The 24,258-nt window shown below is 36.0% G+C and overlaps 1 protein-coding gene across 3 annotated transcripts in view; it reads right to left on the bottom strand.

The window, feature by feature from the left end:
* The window catches only part of LOC113053062 (semaphorin-5B-like), a 129,752-nt gene that overhangs the window by 86,036 nt on the left and 19,458 nt on the right, over positions 1-24,258 (bottom strand). For all 3 annotated transcript variants that reach the window (XM_026217719.1, XM_026217718.1, XM_026217720.1), the window contains exon 2: positions 19,834-19,905. The gene's annotated coding sequence lies outside the window, so the exon portion shown is untranslated. The remainder of the gene's footprint in view (positions 1-19,833; positions 19,906-24,258) is intronic.

Raw genomic sequence — 24,258 nt, 5'->3', positions numbered from 1 at the left:
ACATAATGCATTAAATGCCTGCAGGAATCTAAAAGGATACTGCTGTAATTTCCACCTATTTTTAAAAGAACCGTTAACTCAAAAATGAAAATGTACTCAAAATTCAATTAAAGGTCATTTACTCACACTTATTTTCTACAAAAGGTGGATTTTTGAATTATATCCTGAGCCATATAATAAAAACAATATTTAAGTGAATGACTAAAAGTGGTCTGAATTAATCATCCATTATATTTCAACCTAAACTACGTTGAACATTCTTCAAAATCTCTCCTATTGTGTTTAACGGAAGAAAGTCAATCAGGTTAGGTATAGTATAGGGGTGAGCAAATAATGACATTATTTATGTTTTTCGGTGAACTGTCCCTTTAAGAGCATGAAGCGAGCCACAATATTGGATAGTGAAAAGGTGTTGTAAATCACAAAATGATAATAGTGCAGTAGTGATGACCTCTAGTGACAGAGTTCAGGGGGCAGAGAAACAGCTGCAGCTTTTTCCAGGGACAATGAAATAATAGACAGGGATGTGCGTCAGCATAAAAGCCAGTGTTGGGGCTTTTGATGTGCTTGCACAAAAGTCCCATCTTCTGCTCCACACCACACCGGTGTATCTATTAATAAAGTGCAACTCCTTAGCAAAGTGACTTGGGTCAAGAGGTCAGAAACTGATGGCTGCGGCACAGAGAGTGAGATGAGACCATCTCACAGCTTAAAGGACAAAACAGAGCAAAAGATAAATAGACAAAAGCTTTTAGTGGTCTGTTATAAACCCTGATTAAAGAAGAATGTTTATCCTATGCTGCCGCTCTGTTGAAAGTGCCATAAATTCCACACAATCTCTCTGACCCTTTCATGCCTTTGGTTGTTGTAAGCAAGACCCATTAACCACATGAACCTGTTAGTGTAAGGTGGCATTCTGCAGAAACTGAACCCATTTCTATTAGTGTTGACAATTTACTTGATTTAACTGCAATAACAACACATTTAACTCATCAGAAACTAAACAAACACTGACAGCGACCCTGGACAATTTAACTGATAATTAAATTGATTGCAAGTGACTTTGAAAGAGATCTAGCCAACTGGGCAGTGTTGCATTATCCACTAGAGTACAGTACAGTCACAATAAGTGTGACAACTAAGTTACAATTTACATGCTACTAAATAGGCACATAAATCTATGTATAATCTAGATATTTATGGCATATTTAGGAGTAAATTGTGAATTACCTTGTCTCACTACCCACAACAATGGTCAGGATTCAACAAAGACAAAAAAAAAAAATTTAAATATGAAATAAGGCTGTTGTGTTAGTTTGCATAATTAAATACACTAATCATGTTATTTAATGAATATGCATTGTAATCCAATGGAAATGCTTATTGACAGTTACATAAGGCAAAATAAATCAACCCCAAGATACAAATGAACTGCTGTTTGCAATGTTGGAGACTTCTTATTGAAAAATTAAGTTAATATCAACTCAATTTTCAAATTATTATGATAAAGGTCGTATTATTTGACTATTTTAAGAAGAGCTTATGCTTTGCCTTAAAAATGACAATTCTGTCATCATTTACCCATGTCTTCCAAACCCACAACAGAAGATATTTTGAAGAATGCTGATAACCATACAGTTTTGGTTCCCATTGACTTTCAACACATTTTTTGTTCATACTATTTAAGTCAAAGGAAATCAAAACCATTTAATAACCAAAATTCTTCAAAATAACTTCTTTTGTGTTCCGCAGAAGAAACAAATGCACACAGGTTTGAAAAAACATGAATATATGATGCAACTTCTGGATGAACTACTCCTTTAAGGACAAAAGAAACAACTAAATAACAGTTAGCTACAAACTCTAAAAGTCTCTAAGTGTCCCAAAAATTCTGATGCAACCATACCCTTGTGTCCCCTCCAAGATCATTATCTATCTTAACCAACAAGATGTGCTTAGTCAACTGGCTCAACAACAAAAAATGATGCTGGTTGCATTAAAGTTTTAGCACCAAACTGGTTTAAACCAGCCTGGATCTTAATTTAAATGCAAGCAGACTCATACTGTCTAAATGACTATCTAAAAAAACAATCATAAACTCCTTGTTGGATGCAATTGCTTCCTTGTTTCCATCAATGTTCTGCTTCGAGTAACATGCACACGTGTCTCATAACTTATCTGACTGTTTATAGCTAATTATCAGAGGGTGCTGAAGGTGAGAAGCAATAATGGTTTTGGCGCCACCCTGAAGGTGGTATAATTAATAAGACACCGCCGCAGTCCTGATCCCATCAGCTGGAGTTGGACTGGGCCATTCATGTCCGCAGGGGTCACCAAAACGCAAAGGGACAGACTGGATTCAATCAGGAACCCTGTCTAAATCACTCCAATGCAAACACAAACACACACACACAAAACATTCACTATCAATAAATCAGTGGAAGCAAACAAACAATACTAAGAAATATCTTGTAATGTGGAGCAAAGCCACCACAGTGCTCTTGTAATCAATCCTCCTAAGAATCTGGAAGTCACACCACTGAAGCTTTTGGGATAAATAGCTTGAGGCACCAATAAATAATTCCTCAAAAAGCCCTACATACAGGTCATCTCAAGAGAGAGACCTATAGGCTAATAGATGATGAAGCAGTATGAAATGATTTGTCATCAACATGCCACATATTTTATATTTCTGTAAACCTTAATTATATTTTACCTGGAATATTCCTTTACGTTATCAAGATTTTTACATTTTTGTTGTTGTTGTTTTCTCAATTGTCAAGATATCAAACCTTTTCTTCTTGAGACCTAGACTTCATTTTCTTGACATAACAAATGTTGTTTTCTCAGGATCACTGTAAAATCTAATAGTTTACCTTACTTAGTTATCATTAGTTATTTTTAATTAGTTAACTAGGTTTTAATAAGTTACACTTCACTTCAAGGCAGATACAACTACATACTGCTTTGAGTGATGCTTACTTAAAAAATTAAGGAGGAACCAAGGAACAAATGACACCATTGAGAAGCATCAGTGCACTAATATGTAGTAAATGTGCAACAAAAAAAAAACTACAGAGGAAGAAATAAAGGAGGTTGGAGCATGCGCAACAAACAGCGTTTCGAATTAGTGCATGCTGATGTTGTTATGGTGCTGAATTTGCTGAAGCTTGGGAACAGAAGCAGAGAGACTGCTTGCATTTTTACCACTGGACAATGATTAAGTCTATACAAGAATAAAAAGGTAAGTTTAGTTATCTAAATAATTATTTTGTATGAATGTATCTTTCTGTCAGATGCCAATTTTAACTGACTTAACAATTTTAACAATTTTAACTGTTGCAGTGCAACGTGACAACGATTGCATCCGGTGTCTACATGGTGTCAGCTAACAGGCACCAAAAATCTTAGCTATTCTGCTGTTAAAACTTGTGGCGTATTTTGGTAAATTAAAGGCTTTTTTTACAGTCTCAAATTTAAAACTTTGTAGCTAGTTTCCTATTTAGTCCAGAGTTGATGCAACAAACACATATCGGTTCTAAGTAAAAAAATTACAATATGTAAATTCTGAGGTACAATTCAAGAGCATTTCAAAAGTCGCCAAAATGAGCTCTCAGCAGTTCTTTATGTGCCACTGACAAAATTAATTGTTTACTGTAATCTTTTGCAGTGTTCCCTCTATCATTATAACACTGTGATGCTATAAGTTATTTTTCAATTTGCAGTTTTATTGTCTAAAATCTAAAAGGACACTTTACACCATTCAACATTAAAATACACAGTGGCAATGACTTTTTATTGACACTTTAACAAATATATTTGTACTGTAACTTTTTCACTTTTTTTAACTTTGATTGACAGCACTGCACACCCATCTGAGGCCTACTTGTTGTACTTCCTGATTACCCCAGATATTTCTACAACTAACCTGCTTTCTGAGTTCTCATAGTTGTAAAGAACACATGATTGTGGGAAAATGTTCCTTTGTATTTGCTAGTATTGTATATTACTGAGATTCTTATATAAACATTAAATGTTGGTTATATACCTAGTACCTCTGCAAAATGTTCATAAAGAAATCATAAAATAAATCCACATGAATAGAGCGGTTTAATCTAAAGGCTTTTTTCTACTTTTGGACCAAGTGGTTCTAAAAATAGAAAGAAGCAGTTTCAGTTATATTTCCACTTGAACTTGTTTAGACATGGTCTGATATATGCTAAACACGCTGAACCGTGCTGTAGAATGCCTGTAGTGATGTTGTTGCAGTTCTGTGATAAAACGCTATGAAAGCCTGGGTGTATCTTCATTGCTGCTGGACAGGATGTTTTTAGTATGAAGAGGTTGCTCAGAATAAAAACAACGACTTTCTAGAAAAGGTTCAAATATTTAGATTGGATGCATGGCAAACAAAACAGCAAGACATTGAGCTCAGGATGTCACTGCGGGAAAAGAATGATGGAAACATGGCTCAGTAATTAGCTGATGGGGAGCTAATGGGCAAAGCTACAAATAGTCACACAAGATTCGTTCCTGTCTCTATCACAGCTGCTTGTTGATACTTCTAATACCATTACTACTGAGACATCACAGTTGGAAAATAAACCTCCTCAAAGTCCAAGTGAAACACTAACAGAACATAAATTCTAATATTTTTCATACCAATGCATCAAAAGTGAAGTGTCACTGACGAGAACATTTTGTGTGCAGGTTTATGTACATAGTGCATTCAAATTATATCAGTATTAACAGAGAACCGAATCCACAAATGTATTGTAAGTATTGTGCGCTACAAACTGAGCAAATTCATCTAAAATATCTTGATACAACATGGTAAAGTGAGGAGCAAGTAGATGACATTATGATAAAGCATGGACGCTTGTCTTTGCAAGGCTTTTTGTCAGGCTACATTGATCAGGAATGAGCATGAAGCTGTAGGCGGGCAGAGGCTCCAAACCTCAGCCTCTCAAATCTGCTTATTTCATTTAGTCTAAGAGCTTTCATTAGTCATCACCATCAGCTTTGATAAAATCTCCCTCCAGATGGTGGAGGAGAAGGCGGTGCCACCAAAGTGAACCTTTCATTTGTTGGTAAATGGTAAAAGTGAAAATCTATTGTATCACTTGCAAGTTCTGAATGAAGATAAAGTGATGTTAATAAAATACAATACTGTTCAAAGGTTTGACATCAGTAATTTAAAATAAAAATATAGAGAAAATTAAAGAAAATTAATCAAATCAAATCAAAAGTGTCAGTAAAGACATTTCTCATTATTTATATTCCAAATAAATGATTTTTTTGGAACTATCTATTAATCAAAGAATCCGGTTTCCAAAAAAAAAAAAATTAAGTGGCATAACGGTTTTCAACACTGATAAAATCAAATTATATTTAAGCTCCAAATCAGCATTTTAGAATGATTTCTGAAGGATCATGTTATACTGACTGGAGTAATGGCTACTGCATCACAGAAATAAATTACATCTTAAATTATAATATATATATATATATATATATATATATATATACATATATACACACACACACAAATAGGAAAGTGTTATTTAAATTGTTATATTTTACGATATTACTGTTTGTACTGTATTTTTGTTCTAATAATTAAAGCCTAAGTGAGTATAAGAGACTTCTTTAAAAATAAAAAATTAAATTCTTTCTTTTCTTTTTATTTTTAATCTTACAACCAAACTTTCGAACAGTAGTGAATAAAACGTTTTATTTTGAACATTTGTTTAAAAGGCACAATAAACTATTTTGGTTGATCCACTACTGGTCATTCAATGTAAAATTTGGGTCCCGAAGCAAAACCACAGTCCAATAGATCACTTTTAAAGTATTAAACATTCATCATTTTCCATCAGCTGGGAGCATGAGAAATGCTGGAGGGGATTATAACATTTCCTGCCGAGTGGAAACCATTTAATCTGTCTTTCCCAAAAGTCTAAAAACCACTTACTTAATCTAATCATCAAAGTACGATAATGTGCAGAATACTGAAAATATGATGAAAGACAAACACTGTCCAAATAATTAATCAAGATCTGCAAACATGCTGGCCAGCCCCACTGAAAAGATTATGCTGATTTATGTGGGATAAATGCTGTTGCAGGTGGACCAACATAATTTTAGATTCTGGTAATTTCATACACAGTCTTGCCTCTGTATTATAAAACATTTGATATAAAATCAGGCCCTTATGGCTGTAACATAAACTTTCCAAAGATGATCAGCCTAATGCTAGAGCTAATTACTAAATATGCTGGCTCTTTGAAAGGATAGTAGATTTTAAATGAGTGGTCAACATTCCTACCCTATGAGAAAGATAGATAAAATTCGTGAGCAGTCTTCTCTATATGGATCAGTAGCAGTAGAAATGGCTGCTGTGCCTCCCTTTCTGACCTTCCTCTCTGCTCGCTTTATTTTTAAGAAGCCGCTGTATGAGAGCACAAGGCTCTTTGAGAACCTCCACCTTCTAAGAATGCTTTGGCTCCTTTCATTTTTTCATTCAGAAGCCCAGTCTTTTTTGGTCTTTCACTCTCTGGCTTTCTTCTTGTCCCCTCCTGATCCCTGCTGAGGAACAGTGAATTGATCTGCAGCTCTAAGCCAAGTATACATCCACAAGCACAGATGCACAAACAAACAAACACACATACACACACTCACACACCTTCCTGTGGTTTGCCAGTGATTGTATTCACACGCACACAGAACAATCTATAAAATGAAAACTGTAACAGCATTACTCTGAGACACTGTATTGTGTGACAGACACTGGACAAACTCAAAAATATTTCTCGTTTTCAAACAATGCTGCCAATCTTTTGGGTAAAATAACAACTCAACCCGTCAATAATAATAAGAGTCAGTAGGAGAGCAGCACTGTAATGTCTGAAACCACCGCTCACTGTTAATTAGCATAATATTTGAATCAGATGTTGCTGGGCACATAATTCGTGCTTCTGCGACTTGCAAGTGACCCATTTAAATTATTTCTAACTTATAGTATTGTATGAATATTGTCCCACTGATAAATACAGTGCAAATAGTTATTTCTGTCTCCTTGGATAAAAGTGAAGTGGAAATAAAAATTAATAAAAGACTGAACAGTTCCATGATAATATGTCTGTAACATTTACCACTCTCGTCTTTTAAGTTTAAAAGCACTAGGTATATGTGTGTGACATTAATAAATCATTGTGAAAATTAATATAGTTAAATTTATGAAATAAATCAGTAATATTAGTTTTATTGCATACTAAATTAAATGATGTTCCTCTTCTTATTCATCTCTGTTGGGCTTGAGAAAGCCAACATATATTTGAACATTATTATTATTTATTTTGAGAGTAATTGGCACTGACTAAAACTTTAATGTTTGACCAAATTCAGCTCAGATCTTCAGACCTAGTGACTCGCGTTGCTGTATAACTGGTCAGACTTACCTTCCCAAAAAATCCTAGTGATTTTTGTTATCTGAGCAATGAAGGCCGTAATACTTAATGTCCACTAGAGGGGGTGACAGGATTTCTGTTTATATCAGTTTAAATGACAAATAAATACATGAATTTCATGTGTACTGCCATGAATATGCAATATCATTGTACAAGAATAAAATTCACTCTTCCAGCTGTACAATTACTTAAAACTTCCCGTTCTGGCTTTTTCAACCTACCTCCAAATTTATTTTAAGATATTGTTTATTCACACTGGTTTATGCATTTATTGTTTGTCCATCTTGAACTTTTTTTTCATGAGCTGTATATTTTAAGATGTACTCGGTGTTGATAAATCACATGCAAATAATGTAAAGAGCTAATGTCAGGGCTCTCAGTCCTGCTACTGGAAGGCCAGTGTCCTGCAAAGTTTAGCAACCCCAAATAAACACACCTAAGCTAAGCAAGGACTTCAGGATCAGTACCAATGTCCAAGCAAGTGTGTTGGAGCTGAACTCTGCAGAACATGGTTCTCTCGGTTCAGGACTGGGTTTTAAATCTATAAATTTGTTTCATCTGATTCAAATATTATGCTTATTAACAATGAGGGTGGTTTCAAACATTACTCTTATAAGACTCTTATTCTGCCTGAAAGAATGAAAAGACCGAGCTGAAGGCGGAGCGATTCGACCAATCAGATGAAAGCAGCATTTCAGCGCCTCCCACAAGTGCGCATGAAATATTGAAGCCATAAACCGATTTGTAAACCCCAAACAACAAAATGAGATATCGAGCCGAAAACTAATAAAAATAAAAATATTTATAAAAATGAATGAATGAGCCATTTTACAATTTCTCGTTATTGAATTCTAAACAGGAAATCCCTCACTTGAATCCTCTTGAGTCTCGAGTCTCTTGACCTTTTGCAAGGCTCACTTTGTTCACGCAGTGATTGACGTGGAGGTAGGGGGTGGAATAGAGTCCTGCACGGGTCCATTTTTGGAGACCCGCGCCCACTCGTACCCTTTTGACTTTTGCTACATTTATTGCAGGACACAGAATGAAAATGCAATCGTAAGTGTCTTGACTGTGAGTGTAAATGCAATTAAGAAAAATAACATTTGAATGATAATTTTGCCACAGTTTTTGCTTTAACATGTAACACATATCATATTCATTTTACATATTAAAACTAGTGTATGAAATGGCAAATGAAAATTATGTAATTTCATTTTCATTTTGCACCAAACGTTGCACAGATGTATTGGAAAATGTAAATGTAAATACAGAAATGCATTGCCATTTTACATATTGCATTGCCATTTTGCATATTACATTCCAAATTTAATATTGCTACCCATATGCTTCCATAGCAGACAAGTGTGGGCTTGGAATAAACAGATGAAACTCTCCGCTGGTGTGGACGCTAATATAGTTATCTTTATAGTTAACGTTCTTGGTGTGAATGGGCCTTTAGGCTGTATGAATTAGGTCAATCAGAACCAGGAACACTTCCCATAAAACCTGATGTGCTCGCTACATCGTAAGAAGAATGGCATCTATGCTAATATTATTCTGTTTCACTCTTATTCCAAAGTCACCCACAGTAGCCACCTAGATCCAGTCCATATCCAGACCAGATGGTGGATCAGCAGCTAGAGACAACCTCTATAGCCTGAAAGTCAGTGGAGACCATGTCAACTAGATGAGCCCCAGATGAGATCCCCTCCGAAGACCTCTTCAACTAAACGGCCATCGGGACAAGACCATAAGAACCAGACAAGTCCTCTGTATCTGACCTGTGTTGCAGCCTGGAATTAAACCACATCATGCTGGTTTTGTCTGACCAGAGGAGAACTGCCCCCCCTGACTGAGCTTTCTCCCAAAGTTTTTTCTCCATTTCTGTCACCGATAGAGTTTTGGTTCCTTGCCACTGTTGCCTTTGGCTTGCTTAGTTATGGACACTTAAACAATTTTTCAGCTTGATTGCAAAGACACCGTTGGAAGAGAAATGAACTGGATGATGACATCAGTAAATCATCAATGAACTGACATTTACTGAAAAATTGTCTGTTTGTTATTGTCCACTTGCATTATTGACAAACTATTTTCCTGTTTGACACTGTAAAGCTGCTTTGACACAATCTGTACTGTAAAAAGCACTAAATAAATAAGGGTGAAATGGTTCACTCCTTAAAAATCTGTCATGATTTACTCACCCATGTCATATCAACCCTGTATGCTATGTTTTTTCAGTGCACAACAAAGGAACATTTCTCCAGCGAGAGCTCCAGAAAGCACATTATTCACTGTTAAAGCACCATCAATGTAGCCCATACTACTTGGATCCTACATTCCAAGCCTTCAATAGCCGAAGATGGCTTTGCACGAGGAAAAGACTGAAAATTCTCCATTCCATTCCACATATACATTCCATGTTTGGTTGCGGCACATCTGAAAACCAATGGCATGCGGCATCACTGAGTATTTTTGACCTGGTTTTCATAGAATAATTACTTATTTTGTCTATTTTCCTCACAAAAAGCTATTGTGCAACTGAATATAGAGTATATTTTTGGCATTTTCTTTTTAGAGAATAACAGATATGGTCATAACTAATGCCCACTGTATGGTAAAAGATGTGTAATGATTTTTTGTAAATTCTTCTATTTCTTGTTTCTCAGAAAAATATAATAGCACACAGGTTCAGAAAATCATGAAGGTAAGAAAATAATGATAAATTAATTTTTGGGTGAAGTATGCTTTTATATATTTAAATATTACTTAAGAGTATAACTTAAGAGTCAATGATTGAAAGGAGCATATGTTTAACACTGCACTGTGAAAATCCCAACTGGTTGAAAAAACATTTAACCAAGCATAAAAACATTTTTCATATTTTCAATGGAATGTTTGTTCTTGTTTTTCCTGCACTTACAGGCACCGTTCTTCATAGACAGTTTGAGGTTCACCACTAACCACTGACACCTGAAAAGCTCCACTCAATGTTGAAATCTCAGTGAAGAGGGGCTAAAACACTTTAGGTGAACAACAGCTCTCCCAGGCAGGGTAATATTTTACGTGGCAGTTAAATAAAAACAGTCAGACAGGTACATTGTCAGAGGATTTATGTAGTTTGGACAGGTCTTTTCTGCTCAGCCAAATGAAAGAATGCAAAAGAAAGAGACAGGCGGTATGAAAACATAAAGGTGGAATAATTAATACTGAGTTTTTTTGTTTGTTTTTTTTGCGAGCAAGTAATTTGTGAAGAACCATCCAGCTATGTGGTTAATTCATCCGTGAAGAACATTAGGAATCTTTATCTTTGTTTAGCAGCTGTCATTTACAAACTCTACATATACGTCTGACAACCCAACCAACTGCAGTAGTCCATCAAAGGCATAATTGTCATTATGGTATGGTCCTTAGGGGGGTTTATGTAATTTTGCTGGAAAAATTACAAATTAGTTAAGTTGTCAGTTTGTTAGGAGCATCTTAATTATGTGTAATTTAACTCAGCATTTCCAAAAAATATATATATATATATGAACAGCACTTTGAGAATCAATAATTCTTAGGAGGCCACATATAATGCAAAGCTTGTCATTTTTGGTATTTTTTAAAGCAGAGAACAAATTTAAATTTATTTGACAAGAAATAACATGTCTTTGTTGTGTCTTTATTGGCAGCTGCTGCTACCGTAACTTGGATGGAAAGTAAATCACAATTTACTATAGTTCAGTTTAATTAGGAGAAAAAAAAAATCACTCACTGAATTCCTTTTTAATTGGTATACGACTTCACTACATGATTTCTTGTTACCAAAGTCCCGAAGCATGACTGGGCTTTGTACCAAGAAATGAGAAGCAGCTGATAATCATAACAGGCTTTAAATAGAATAACAGAACTGACATTGGACAAGCTTGTTAGAATTATCATTAAATCTTTCCCTTTGTAAGATTAAAAAACAGGCAGCAGTAGATTTTGGAGTTACTTCATTTCAGGTTTAATGTTTTTAAACTAAACTCTTTGATTTTTTATTACTTCACATTTTGATGTTCCATTTATCAATTTCACATTTAGATTTTTAACCAGATGATTCATTGGTGCATGTTTATTCCAATAAAAATGTCATCAAATAAAGGAAATATAACTTGCTTTTCCTTTAAAAGAAATTTCATTTTCTAGAAAATTGTTGTAGAGATATAATGTTAGCCAATAGTTGCATTGTTTTAGCAAACCTGTTCTGACAGAATCCTTATATGATATGTAATACCCACTTATTATGGATACTAAAATAAAATTTAGTCCTATATGTACTGTACATACACACATACACTCACACACACACACCCATACAGTGTGTGTATTGTATGTGAGGATAAAATCAGTATGCACTTGAAAATCTAACTCAACACAAGTTCACTTTGTAAAATGAAATTTTTGATAAGTGACTAATTATTTTTCTATGTTTACAAGCATGGATACAGAATGTGAACAAATGACTGCAGAAAGATTTATCTAAACCAAGATATAAATTATAGATGAACAATAAGGCCAAGTGTAAAACAGACAAACAAAATCCAGTGTTATTTGTTTTTGAGTATTATCATGTAGACTGCTTTTTACTTTTATCTTCATGTTTTATGTTGTTTATGGGGAATTGTTTTGACTGTATCTTGTTTTCAATGTAAAAAAAGAATCAACACATTCTATTAACCTCTGACCCGCAAAAAAAATTAGAACTGCTTAAAATAAAACTTAGTTTTAAATGATGTGGTTACAAGATGTGGTGGATGACATAATTAGTGCTCACATTGTTTGTTCTAAACCTCTAGGTATTAAACCTCTGCACCATTTGTGGTACATGTGTGAATAAAACCCCAATTAGTACAGAGAGGTGTACCATTATTTTTGTAAATGATCAGACTCATCATATTTTCCTGGTAGACAAAAGAATAAAAAAAAATCAACCACCTAGCAACAACCCAGAACACCCTAGCAACTGCATAGCAACACATAAAAAAAAAACAAAAAAACATAGCAATGCCCAGCCAATCAACAGCAAGTACCATGGCGGCAAGTTCCACTTCCAAGCACCACTCACATTTTTGAAAAAAGTAAAAATATAGATTACAGTTTGACCATATAAATGATTGAAGAAAATATCTTAATCAACACTACTCATTAACTATTATACAGGGGGCAAGCATCACATTGTAAAACCAAAGGAGTCCTTTAATTTGAGAATAACTTAAAAAAATACTTTTCATATGAGTTCATTAAAAAAAAAAAAAATTCTGAATATTACATTAAAACCATTTTAACATTTAAAACATTAAAAACTAGAAACTTTATCAAGCATATCCCTCCATTGGCATGTGCACAGTTATTGCTTTTCAAAATAAACAGCATGCTGCACATATCGTCTTAGTATCACATAACTTTTGTCTATTAAGTGCTATTAACTTGCAGTAATAGTTGAGTGAAATCATGCTTCTCTGTTTCAAATGAACACTCTCACTGTGTCACTGTGATCCATACAATTCTTTGGTTGAAGTTTGTTTTTAATTTCAGTAAAATGGAGAAGGAAATGTATAATGACTGCAGCACAAACTCCTTGATCCCCCCCCCCCCCCCAAAAAAGTCTAAAGGCACTAGAATGCAATCAGATGCATTGCATTCATTGTCTCAAAATATAAAAGATCTGCTTGTGTATGCCACACTTCAAGAACAAAAGGAAGAATTGCCCTCAGATCAGAATCTCAGTGAAGACTCGCCTCCCTTTTGTGCTGAAGCTCTCTTCACAGAGATAGACATGTCCTACCTGTTTGCAGTGTTTGAGGCTGACTACTTCAAAAAGCTCCTAATGAAAATAGATTTGGGGAAGACCGTCTGTATTAGAAGCCTTTGCTTTGACTAATGGGGCTTCACGACTGCCAGAGGGATTATTCATTATCATTCCAATTTCTGAAACAATGCCTCGATGAGCACCTATCATACCAAGTGTGAGCTCTACAGGTGAACAAGGTAAACATTTTCAATTTCCCACTGTGGCTGTGAATATGGGGCTGTGACTGAATACATATAGAGGCAGTGTTAATCAGAGCCATTATGCTTCAGGTGTAACAGAGAGAGACACAAATCATGAAGTGGACTATAAATGAGGAATATAATCCACTTATTTAAATTCCAATCTTTTCCTCTTATCTGAAATTAAAAGAGATCTTAAGTGGCATTTTCATTAGGATACTAAAATAACAGGATACAGCCCATTGTCTCCTGCTGCTTCCTTCTTTTTTCATCTTTATCAAAGAGATTGAACGCAAGCCGCTGGACGTCTTCCAAAGCAAGGATCACAGTGTACAGGAGAGGCCAGGTCTATAATTGGGTAAAGGACCGACTGGTTGCTCTAATCCCCGTCCTGAATCATTAAACAGAAAAACACAATTGTGCAAGTAATTGATGGCTAGTTTCGGTCTGTTTTTCCCACATTTTCTAAGAACTGTGCATGGGGTTTCCTGAGAGTAGAATTGAACACAGTGCTGATTATACTGCTGAGTGAGTTTGGTTGCTTGTGTTCTGAGAAAACATAGTGAAATGGTTATTATCAATAGTGTAGCAATGTATGAAGCAAAACTCACAGAAGTCACTTTCAGACTGAGAAGCTTTCTGTTGGTCAACATGGCATATTCACATTTTCAACCTAAAATGAAATTTGTGTTAGGGAAATCGTTCACTAATCATGTAATTCCCTATTTTAATGACTGGTTTTGTCTTCACACACTTTAGTACACTTCAGTTTTAAACAGTGTAGAAATTAATCAAAATTATGGAATGAAAAAAGTCTAACATGGCAAAGACCTCCAAATACACCAAACAGTCCCTAACATAAATTGCAATGCATGGTATTGACCATTTCAGAAGTAGTATGAAGAACAACGTCCTTCTTAACGGGAGTAATACAGACAACTCTGGCCAACAGTTTTAACAGTGGCATGTCAAGTTAACAGTTTTTGAACTCTAAAAAAACAAACCCCACTGCCACAGACTGAAAGTCACCATGTGCAGTGTTGATGAAAATAGCCGTGAGACAAATTACACTGCAAGGCACCGCTGAAAAGATCGAAGACACCAAGGGTAGCAATATTTAAAAAAAAAAAAAACTAAACTAAATGTGTTCTGTATTGTAACTCCAAACTGCTGCTGAGCAGATAATAAGTCGAAAAGTTGGTTCACCCAAAAATGAATGTCATTATAAATGTTTGACTGTCTATGTTCTGTGGAACTCAAAAGAAAAGAAAAAAAATCAGTAGGAGTTTATTGTCCAAAAAACATTGTATCCCACAGACTTTCATTGTATGAGCCCAAAAAAATAAACAAAAAAAAATTGAAATATCTTGTGCAAATGCAGCTTGCCACTGCATATTACCCTTAAAGGGATAACTCTGTACTTCTACCCCTTTAAGTTGCATATTAGTACCTTAAAGTAGTGAGATGTACCCAAAAGGAACCCAATTAACCATTTGGGGCAAATAAGGTAGAAATATTGTCCCTTTAAGTTTACTGTCTCAGTGACAAGCTGTTTTTGAACATTTTTTTCTGAGAGCACAGAGGAAAGTCAGTCACAGGTTTGGAACAACATGAATGTGAGTAAATGATGACAATTTTCCTTTTGGGGGAACTGTCCATTTAAAGTTGAGTATTTAAAATAAGTCATAATATTTTAATATTATGTCCTGTGAAGTTAAGATTTTTTTTATTTTAAAGCAAAACTCATAATCCTTACCACTAAATCAATACATTTCATTCAAATGTGATTTAAAATTATAGATCAACTGTACAATGTTCATATCCCATACTACATAACACGCCAAATTAATTATTTGTTGTTGTTTATAATTGCATGCTAGTAAGCCTATTCAAATCATACTGATAATTAAATAAACTAATCCAGGAGGAACATACTGTATTCAAATTAATTCAATAAAATCTAAAGACAGTTTTTCTTTTGTCCTATTAAGTAATTTTGAGGGGGGTACAGTATGTCACACACTATGTCCACCCCTATTCCAAACAGTAAAAACATGTGGCAAGCACAAGAGATGTTTCAGCAACTGCAAAAGACTTTTAGAAAAATGTGAAACGTGAATGTCATTTTCTAAGCCTGAAATCTTTTCCCTCACAGTGCAGATCCCTCTGGAGTTTAACTTCTGAATCATGACCCAGAAAGTAAGCCACCCCCGCCCCTCCAACCCTCCACCACAGCAGCAAATCATTCCAGGAAGCTTCCACTGGAGGCCTATCTCTATCCTTTCCCTCAGCCCCACACATCCACATACATCTTAGAAAACATTTCACAATGTCTGAGTGATTTCTCCACTGAACATGGAAAAAACACATGCACAGACATGCTCAGAAATATCATTGTCTCCAAAGTCTCCGAACTACTCTCGCTATTCTCTGGATTAATATGCTTATCAGACAATCATGTGCTCTGCTGAATAAGAGCAGAATAATTTGATCTAAAACAAAGAAAGCCATCAACTTAATGAAGACAGATGCACCCACAGATTTTTGAGCATCGCCATAAAATTGGGTCCAGTTTGAATTGTCCAGATTCAGATCAAGGTTATCATATCATGTGATTAGTCCTCACAAACTCAACTGCATCAACCCACTACCTTGTAACATAGCTGGAATAGTATCGGATTACTACCAGCTCTTGCCAATTTTGTGAGCAATATGCATCAGACGGTCAGCAAATGGACTTTGGTCAGCGCGTGGGCCTGCTGTCTGAGGTTGAGACTGGAGACGGAGTAAATCAGTTGAAAGTCATAGGGGGAGAGAGACAGTGAGAGAAGGGCAGAGAAAGGTGAGCGCAATGAGAAGAGAACAAAAATTGGGGATTCGATTTATGTTTCCACGGCTGCTCGAGTGCCAAGAAGCATTAGCTGAACTCATGAGCTGTAGACAGCTAATCTTTTGTTATGGGGAAATAAACACACAACGTTAGCCACCGTTTTATAGCCGCTGATCCAAGGCGGATGATAAAAGATCCAGTGGGCCCAGACCACATGGCTTAATGACCCTGAGAGCAACACACAATTTATAGGCTCTCGGACCCTATCATCACTCCCTGTTACTAATTTATGTTGAGAAAAGGAGCTGGACTCATAAGAGAAAACAATTTAAGAGAATGCCTAAAAACTGCTTTAATAACGGCGGTTCTCCAGCTAGGATCCTTTATACTTTTAGACTATGTAGCTTAATGTACAATAACAAGCTTGTCTTCATCGTTGTTTAGTTAGGTTGATTTATGAGACTCCATGTAGCAGTGAACGGTTGCATCCTGTCATACAAATAAATTAGTTTGAGCACTGAATTAAAATGTATGTGATTACGCCATGAGAATGAGAGCCATTAAAACAATGAGTTTGATTAATTGCCATAGTCCTTAAACCTTCAACAAATCAATGTGTGCTAAGAATCCACTGGGAGGTACCTAATTCTTCCCGTTGTAATTGGGTCCAGCTACAATATTATGCCCCTAAATTCCAAAACCCACAAAGCTGGAACCCAAAAATGCAACACCACCTCTTCTCTTCCACAGAGACCAAAAACATCACAAGCATGGCTAGTTCTGTTAAGATATTCCAACTCTACACAGATGTTCTGCTTCTTTGCCTAGAGTGTTGTCAAATCAAACTTAATTGGTTTGCATTTGAGGAAACGGCTGGTCTGCAAGCAATACTTTAGTGAATTTTGTCATGGCTGCCTTGTGGCCGAGCTCTCTACCGTACGGCCCCTTCTGCCTGGTGTGAATGGCCCCTCTGTGTGACCAGCCAAGGATCTGCCAGGGGGACCTCTCTTTGTTAGGTGAATGGGCACAGCCAGACCATCTTAAGGCACACTAATGTACCATGGCTGGACCACAAAGAGCGTGTAGTAATTTGCCAAGCATAATGGCACGTCTTTAATTCGGCCAAGGGGGAACAGACCCTTAAAAGCGAGCTTACAGATGAGGAGTCCCATTCTAGTTCCTACTCTATTCATATCGTAAAAGGGCTTGTTTTCTTCCGGCTCATTGTCTTTCTGAACTGAATGTCGGCAAACAACAGTGGGTCGAAATTAAAACAACACAGTGGCTCCTGGCCTCACTAAACAGGAACAGAACACCATAAACAAACAAAAAAAAGCCTCTTTTTTTAGAAAGGCATAATGATTGAGACCAGCCGCTAAAATTATGTCATTTAGCAGGATTAAATATAGTTTTGGGAGAAGGTGCAATATAAAGTAAAAATACACATATAGTACAGGAGAAAGGAAGTGCAATATTTACAAAGTGTTTGGGGACTGAGAAGGTTGGAACCCTGACTGGCCCTTCAGAGAACCTGGTGAGTGGGAAAGTAGCCTCAGCGCTCAACATCCAGGTGTGCGTTATCAATCCTCAGACAAACAATGTGTTCCTCTGCAAACGAAAGACAACTCCAGAAGGTGGAGGATGACTATTTAAAAACCCACACAAGTCACATTTAGCCTAGAGTTCAAAAGAAAACAAAACAAAACAAGAACTTTTATTTTGCTTAAAGAAAATGAAGACTTAGGAACACTTTTAAAGTCTTTAGACATCATGGTTTGGTAGGGTCTTTTTTAATGCCTTTTTGCCGCAAAATAATAATAATAATAATAACCTACATTGGATATGAGAAACTGTGATGGGGCTCCTTAATTCAATTTCAACATCAATTTGAACAAAACTACTGTAAAACATATTAAAATAACTGTTTTCTATTTTAATATACTCTAAAATGCAATTTATTTATGTGATGGCAAAGCTCAATTAAATGGCAAAAGCAGTACTTTTTCATTTTTCTTTGATCATTTGTTTGAAATAAAAAATTATAATAATTTAATGGGTTCTTGCTAAATAAAAGTATTATTTTAAAAAAAAATCTCATCTTACTGATTTGTTATATATTTTTTCTTGCTGTTATGGGTGAAATGTGTCTGTGAAATGCCTGCCTTTTTCATGAGATTTATCACAATTATGTTGGAAAAATCAAGAAAATACATCCTTGCTAATGACTGTGACTGCAGAACACACCGACATACAAAATGTATTTTCAGAAGAAGTCTGAAACATTAAAAAGATCCTGGTGATTTGTCAAACGCATCAACATACAAGCTTTAATTAGCTTACAAACAGCCAATTAAATATGTCAGGCTCTCATACGCTTTCTTTTGAGGATGGAAAAAAGAGCCTCAGGCTGTGCCACTCCACAAATGCCTGCAATGAAAGTTTCAGCCCTTTCTCTTTGCCAGAATGTTCCTTTTCAGAACACTCAATTTCTGACATAGAATAAAGGGATTTGACTTGAAAGGCTCCCTGACTTTGTCCGCGGTCACAGAGACAGATAAATAGAGAGCGAGGAGTGCCAGAGTGACAAAAACAAAAGACAAAAAGAGTAAGAAAGAGAATAGGAGGAAAACCTAACGCAGATTCTCCAGGAAGACTGGAGATCTCCATTATGACTTGAGTTCCTGATAATGAAAGCTAGGGCCCTATAATACACCCGGTGCAATGCGACGCAAGGCGCAGCGCATGTGTGTTTGCTAGTTTCAGTCCAGTGCCGATCGCATTTTCATGTCCAGCGCCACGTCGTTTAATTAGCAAATGCATTTGTGCTCATTTTTGTGCTCAAATTCTGTGTAAATATCAAATCCAACATGGCACAAGCGCAATTGGTTCTTAAAGGAATGGAAGATGAGACTCCGATTGGTTTATTGCACATTACGCCCAAAAACACCAATTACTCATTAAGACAATAGGGACAACCCACTTAAACCATGCGCCCAGGCGCGCTAAACATTTTTCCGTAGTTAAAATAGCAAAAATGGATTTGGACACGCCCTGAGTGCACCTGCACCATGCGCTTTACACTTTACGTTTAGAACGTTAAAATAGAGCCCCTGGACCCTAGTATGGAGCAGATGGTAGAAGTGGAACTTTGACTAGTCTCTTCCTCAAATTCACAAAAAAAACATATAAAATGCATAATAAATATCTCACATCCCTTTTCCACCAGGATGGTTCCATGTTTTGTGCCAGAGACTTTTTAAAGGGTTCTCTTTTGAGAGCTTGGTTAGAAATCCTTAAAAAGTCATTTTAAAACAACTAAAGAACAGTTAAAGGGTTTTTAATTACTCATTTTACATTAAATTTGGTCAAATAAATTATGTCTTGTTTTATGTTAACCTTACTGTACACTATCTTAGAAAAAGTTCCAGATTAGGATCTTCTGAGGTGTTTTTGCTCTTCATGCTTCATTCAGATAATTACATCTTGCAGAGTGTTTACAATAAAGGGAAATGTACTTACAGAGGCATCACGAGCATGTCATCTTTGAGGATGCAGGACTATTGCTGAATCAGGTAGAAATCCTTCTGTAGCCTTTGGAGAGAGGAAGCACATAAGTGTTTTATTTAGTGAAGCAAGAGAAGGAATGTACATGTTACCCTACACTCATAAACAAACCAATTATCCTCCCAGTGGAATAGAAACTCGGGCCCTGGAGCTCTGTTGAAAAAGATATGGAAGTATGGCACATAAGCAGGAGCACCAGCCACAGCTACTACACTGAGTTCCCAAACTTTTTTGTATGCTGCACCCCTATGACCTACATTATTTACTTGAAGTATGCCCTGAGATTTTAAGTAATGCATTAGCAAGCAACGCAAATGACTCTTTCCAAAGAGGGTTTTTCAAACATTCTTAGTTCTTACAACCCTTTCTTTGCTGTTGCCAACAGTCCCATATACAGTTCAAATTTTGGGGTCTGGGAATTTATTATTATTATTATTATTATTATTATTATATGTTTTTGAAAGTAGTCTGTTTTGCTCACCAAGGCATTTATTTAACCAAAAATACAGTACAAACTGTAATAAAATTTCAGTTTCAGTTTTAAAGGGGTGCTATTATGCTTTTTTCACTTTTTAAATTTTAGTTAGTCTGTAATGTTGCAGTTTGAGCATAAAAAAGATCTGCAACGTTACAAAGCTCAAAGTCCAATTCAAAAGGAGATATTTTATTCGTCTGGACTACAACGTATATTTTCCAGGATTATCCTAACCCTCGGGTTGTGATTTAGAATCTCGGGCCGGCAATAACACGACTTGAGCAAGGCATTGAACCCCCAACTGCTCCCCGGGTGTTGCAGCATAAATGGCTGCCCACTGCTCCGGGTGTGTGTTCACAGTGTGTGTGTGTGTGTGTGTGTTCACTGCTTTGTGTGTGTGCATTTTGGATGGGTTAAATGCAGAGCACAAATTCTGAGTATGGGTCACCATACTTGGCTGAATGTCACGTCACTTTCACTTTCACTTTCAGCTAGCCAATCACAGCACACACTGGCCTAGCTAGCCAATCACAGCAAATTTCGTATTTCAGAAGGAGGGCCTTCATTTGAAACAGGAACCATTCGAGTTGGTCATGCCAGATTGGGGAGAGAGGTATTGCGTTTTTCGAACAACCCCAAAAAGTTTTTTTTCAAAAAAAAACTTTAAATCTACTTTATTCCTGTGATGATAGCATTGAATTTTCAGCAGTAATTACACCAGTCTTCTGTTTCAAACAATCCTTCAAAAATTCTTCTAATAAGTTAATTTGGTGCTCAAGAAACATTTCTTATTTTTATCTATGTTAGAAACAGTTGTGCTGCTGAATATTTTTAGGGAATTTGATGAATACAAAGTTAAAAAAGAACAGCCTTTAATTGAAATAGAAAGACATTTTAATGTTATAAAAAAAATGCTGTCACTTTTAATCCATTTAATGCACTCTTGCTGAATAAAGGAACAAATTTCTTCCTAAACTACAAAAATTCAACCATAATGACTGATAGCATATTTTCATACGTTATGTACTATAAAAATAACAAAAGTATTTCTCAGGTGACTTCATGATTGCAGATTACATACATTCATAGTGTAAAAAGTTCAAGATAAACAATATACATTATTTTTCTTGAGTGCTACACGTTTTAACAAACTTTGCAATTAAAAGTGCACTACAGCATCCCACAGCTTGGACAACAACCATCCCTATACTGATAAGAGCAAAGCCCAGCTGTTCAGTACTTAATTAAGATAAGGAAAACACAGAGAGAGGCCAACCCACTTCATAAGCCTCCACCAACTAGGCACAGGGGCTTTGTGCTCTCTTCTTCTCTGAGGATCTAGTAAAGGTTAGTTCCGAATTGTGTAGAGCAAAGCAGAGAGCTGGAGTGAGGCACTGGGCTAGAGTAATTAAGGAGTAAATAATGAAGCCTTTCAACAACCCCGGCTCCTATGATCCGATTGACCGGCGTGCCAAGGCCATGTTCAATAAATCAATTATCAAGCAGAGAGTTACTGCCTTAAAAAAGGTCACTGAAACTGAGAAGTTTTAGCCACAGGCCGATCACCCTCAACATCCTCAGATTACACAGGTGGTTTATCTTCCTATGAAATCTTTTTATGACACTCAATTACACGGCTTTTTCCTGTCTGGACTTTTAAAATGAATTATCTCTTTCCATTACATGTTTTATGTCTTTATTAAAAAACATGCAGGCTTGCAGCTGGCAGGGTTGGATTATGGATCAAGTGGCCAATGAGGCCAGTGCCCCAGAGTCTCTGACTGCCACAGGCCTTCAAAGCCTTGGGATATGCTGTCCGAGATTGGAAAAGAAAGCTGAACCAGAACCTGAATATAGTGCAAGTTGAACATTAGACCTCCAGAGCTATAAATAAAGTACCATCTGGCCAAATCCAATCAATTTCTTCCACGGAACATAGCATAAGATATTTTGAAAAATGTCTTATGTTTTTATATATATATATCTTATTTTGTGTTCTGCTGGAGAAAGTAAGTCATAGAGGTTTGGAACATGGGTGAGTAAATGACCATTTGAATTCTTTGGGAGAAATTTCCTTTTAAAATGAATATGAAAACTAATAAGATACCTGCATATTTATTTTTTTAAGTCAAATTTAAGACCTTTTAAAAAAAATAAGAATACTGCATATCAATAAAGAGTTTACACTTATTTAAATGCCACATACAGGTTATAACATTACTAAAGTAACAAAAAAAGACTTTCTGCATACTACGGGATCTATATTTTTATGTCTATGCTTTATTACTTCAAGATGCTCATTAAAAAAAATGAGAAAGCTAAAATATACACTTTACAAAAAATGATGAGGTTTCCTTTACAGTGTTTATAATTCATCAACAATAAATGTTAAGCATTCTTTTGGGATAAATGCATGATATTTTTTGATTGCGAACTGCTCTGAAACAGCAAACCTGTAAAATGTGCAACACCACAACATTTGACTTTGAACGTGCAGCGCTGACATTAATTTAATCACAGCCTTTTGATGTTTAATAATCACATTAGGGTGTATAATGGTTTTGGTTTTCACATCCTCAAATTTCAGACTTCTTAAAATGATAATTAAGAGGAGGTAATTATACCATTTAAGATATTTAAAACTTGTATGGCCTTAAGGGTGAGTTTACTCTTGGCAGGTTTGGTTTGATTAAAATGAACTCTAGTGCGATTGCTCTGTTAGTGCAGTTCATTTAATAAGTGTGTACAATGCCATCCAAACTGGTGGTGTGCCCCAAAGGAGCAAACCAAGACCCACTTTATTAAAGGGTCTCGGTCCACATCCAAATGGTTTGACTGATATATGAACACAACAAAGACCAAAGACATAAACAAACCAACAATATAATGACCAACAAGACTAACATGATGTGACCCTAAAATGGACAAAAGGCTCAAGCATACTTGTTTCTTCTTATAACAGGAGTCATGTTGCCCATTGTGTGCAGTAGAGGAATTCCTGGCACTGTTTTGATTCCTTTACCCATCTTCTAAGCTCTTTGAGAGATACTACTACAAGCGCACACATATGACACAGCATTGTTTTGGATGTTCAGTAAGTTTGCAAAATATACATCACAAAAGCCTCCGACAATTTCTTTACATATCCTCATTCTGTACTTCATTCTATTCTGTAATTTGTGACCTGTGTTCTGTTTTGCTCTCTCCTTTGCACGTCTGCATTAATCACTTCTCGCTGAAGCTTACACCAAAGACTATAGAATACCCAAGACGTGTCACTCGTATAGTTTTGGATGGGGAAAAATGCAATGCTTAATATGGCCGCTCAATCACAGTAAGTCCGGCCATCTGAATGAAGGGGTCAATCGCTAATCTGTAAAGTCTGCACGTCACTGCTATAAAAACAGTCAACGCTCTGCGACGTGTGTTAAGGACTGCACATGCACACTGGCTGCTCTATCATGAAAAATAAGCTTTTAATAACGCTATTTGAGCAAAAGTAATAGCAATTATGACATAGTTGTTTTGAGATTTCTTTGGTGATTCCAATTAAGAAATGTAATCATAAGCTTAGTGAACAGTTTTGGAGAATTTGATGTTTCCCCATTCAAAAATATAGGAGTTGCCCAAGAGGCGTTTCAAAGATGGCCGCCGAGTGACATGACTTAAATTCTTAAAAGGACTTTGCTTGCACTATGTCATCCGCTGAAACGCCACTTTCTAGTGAACAAGCATACAACTTTTTTTTGGGGTGAACTATCCCTTTTAGGACCGACGGGGACACTGAATTACATGAGAATGGTAATCTGGAATAAAATACACTCCATTATGTGCATTCCTTTAAAGACTTTCCTTGAAACACCACTAAAGAGTTCTTCAAACTCTTCACTAAAAAATTTTATCAA

This window comes from Carassius auratus, chromosome 34 (assembly GCF_003368295.1).
Source record: "Carassius auratus strain Wakin chromosome 34, ASM336829v1, whole genome shotgun sequence".
NCBI classification, from domain to species: domain Eukaryota; kingdom Metazoa; phylum Chordata; class Actinopteri; order Cypriniformes; family Cyprinidae; genus Carassius; species Carassius auratus.
This window is presented reverse-complemented; position numbering and strand designations above follow the sequence as displayed.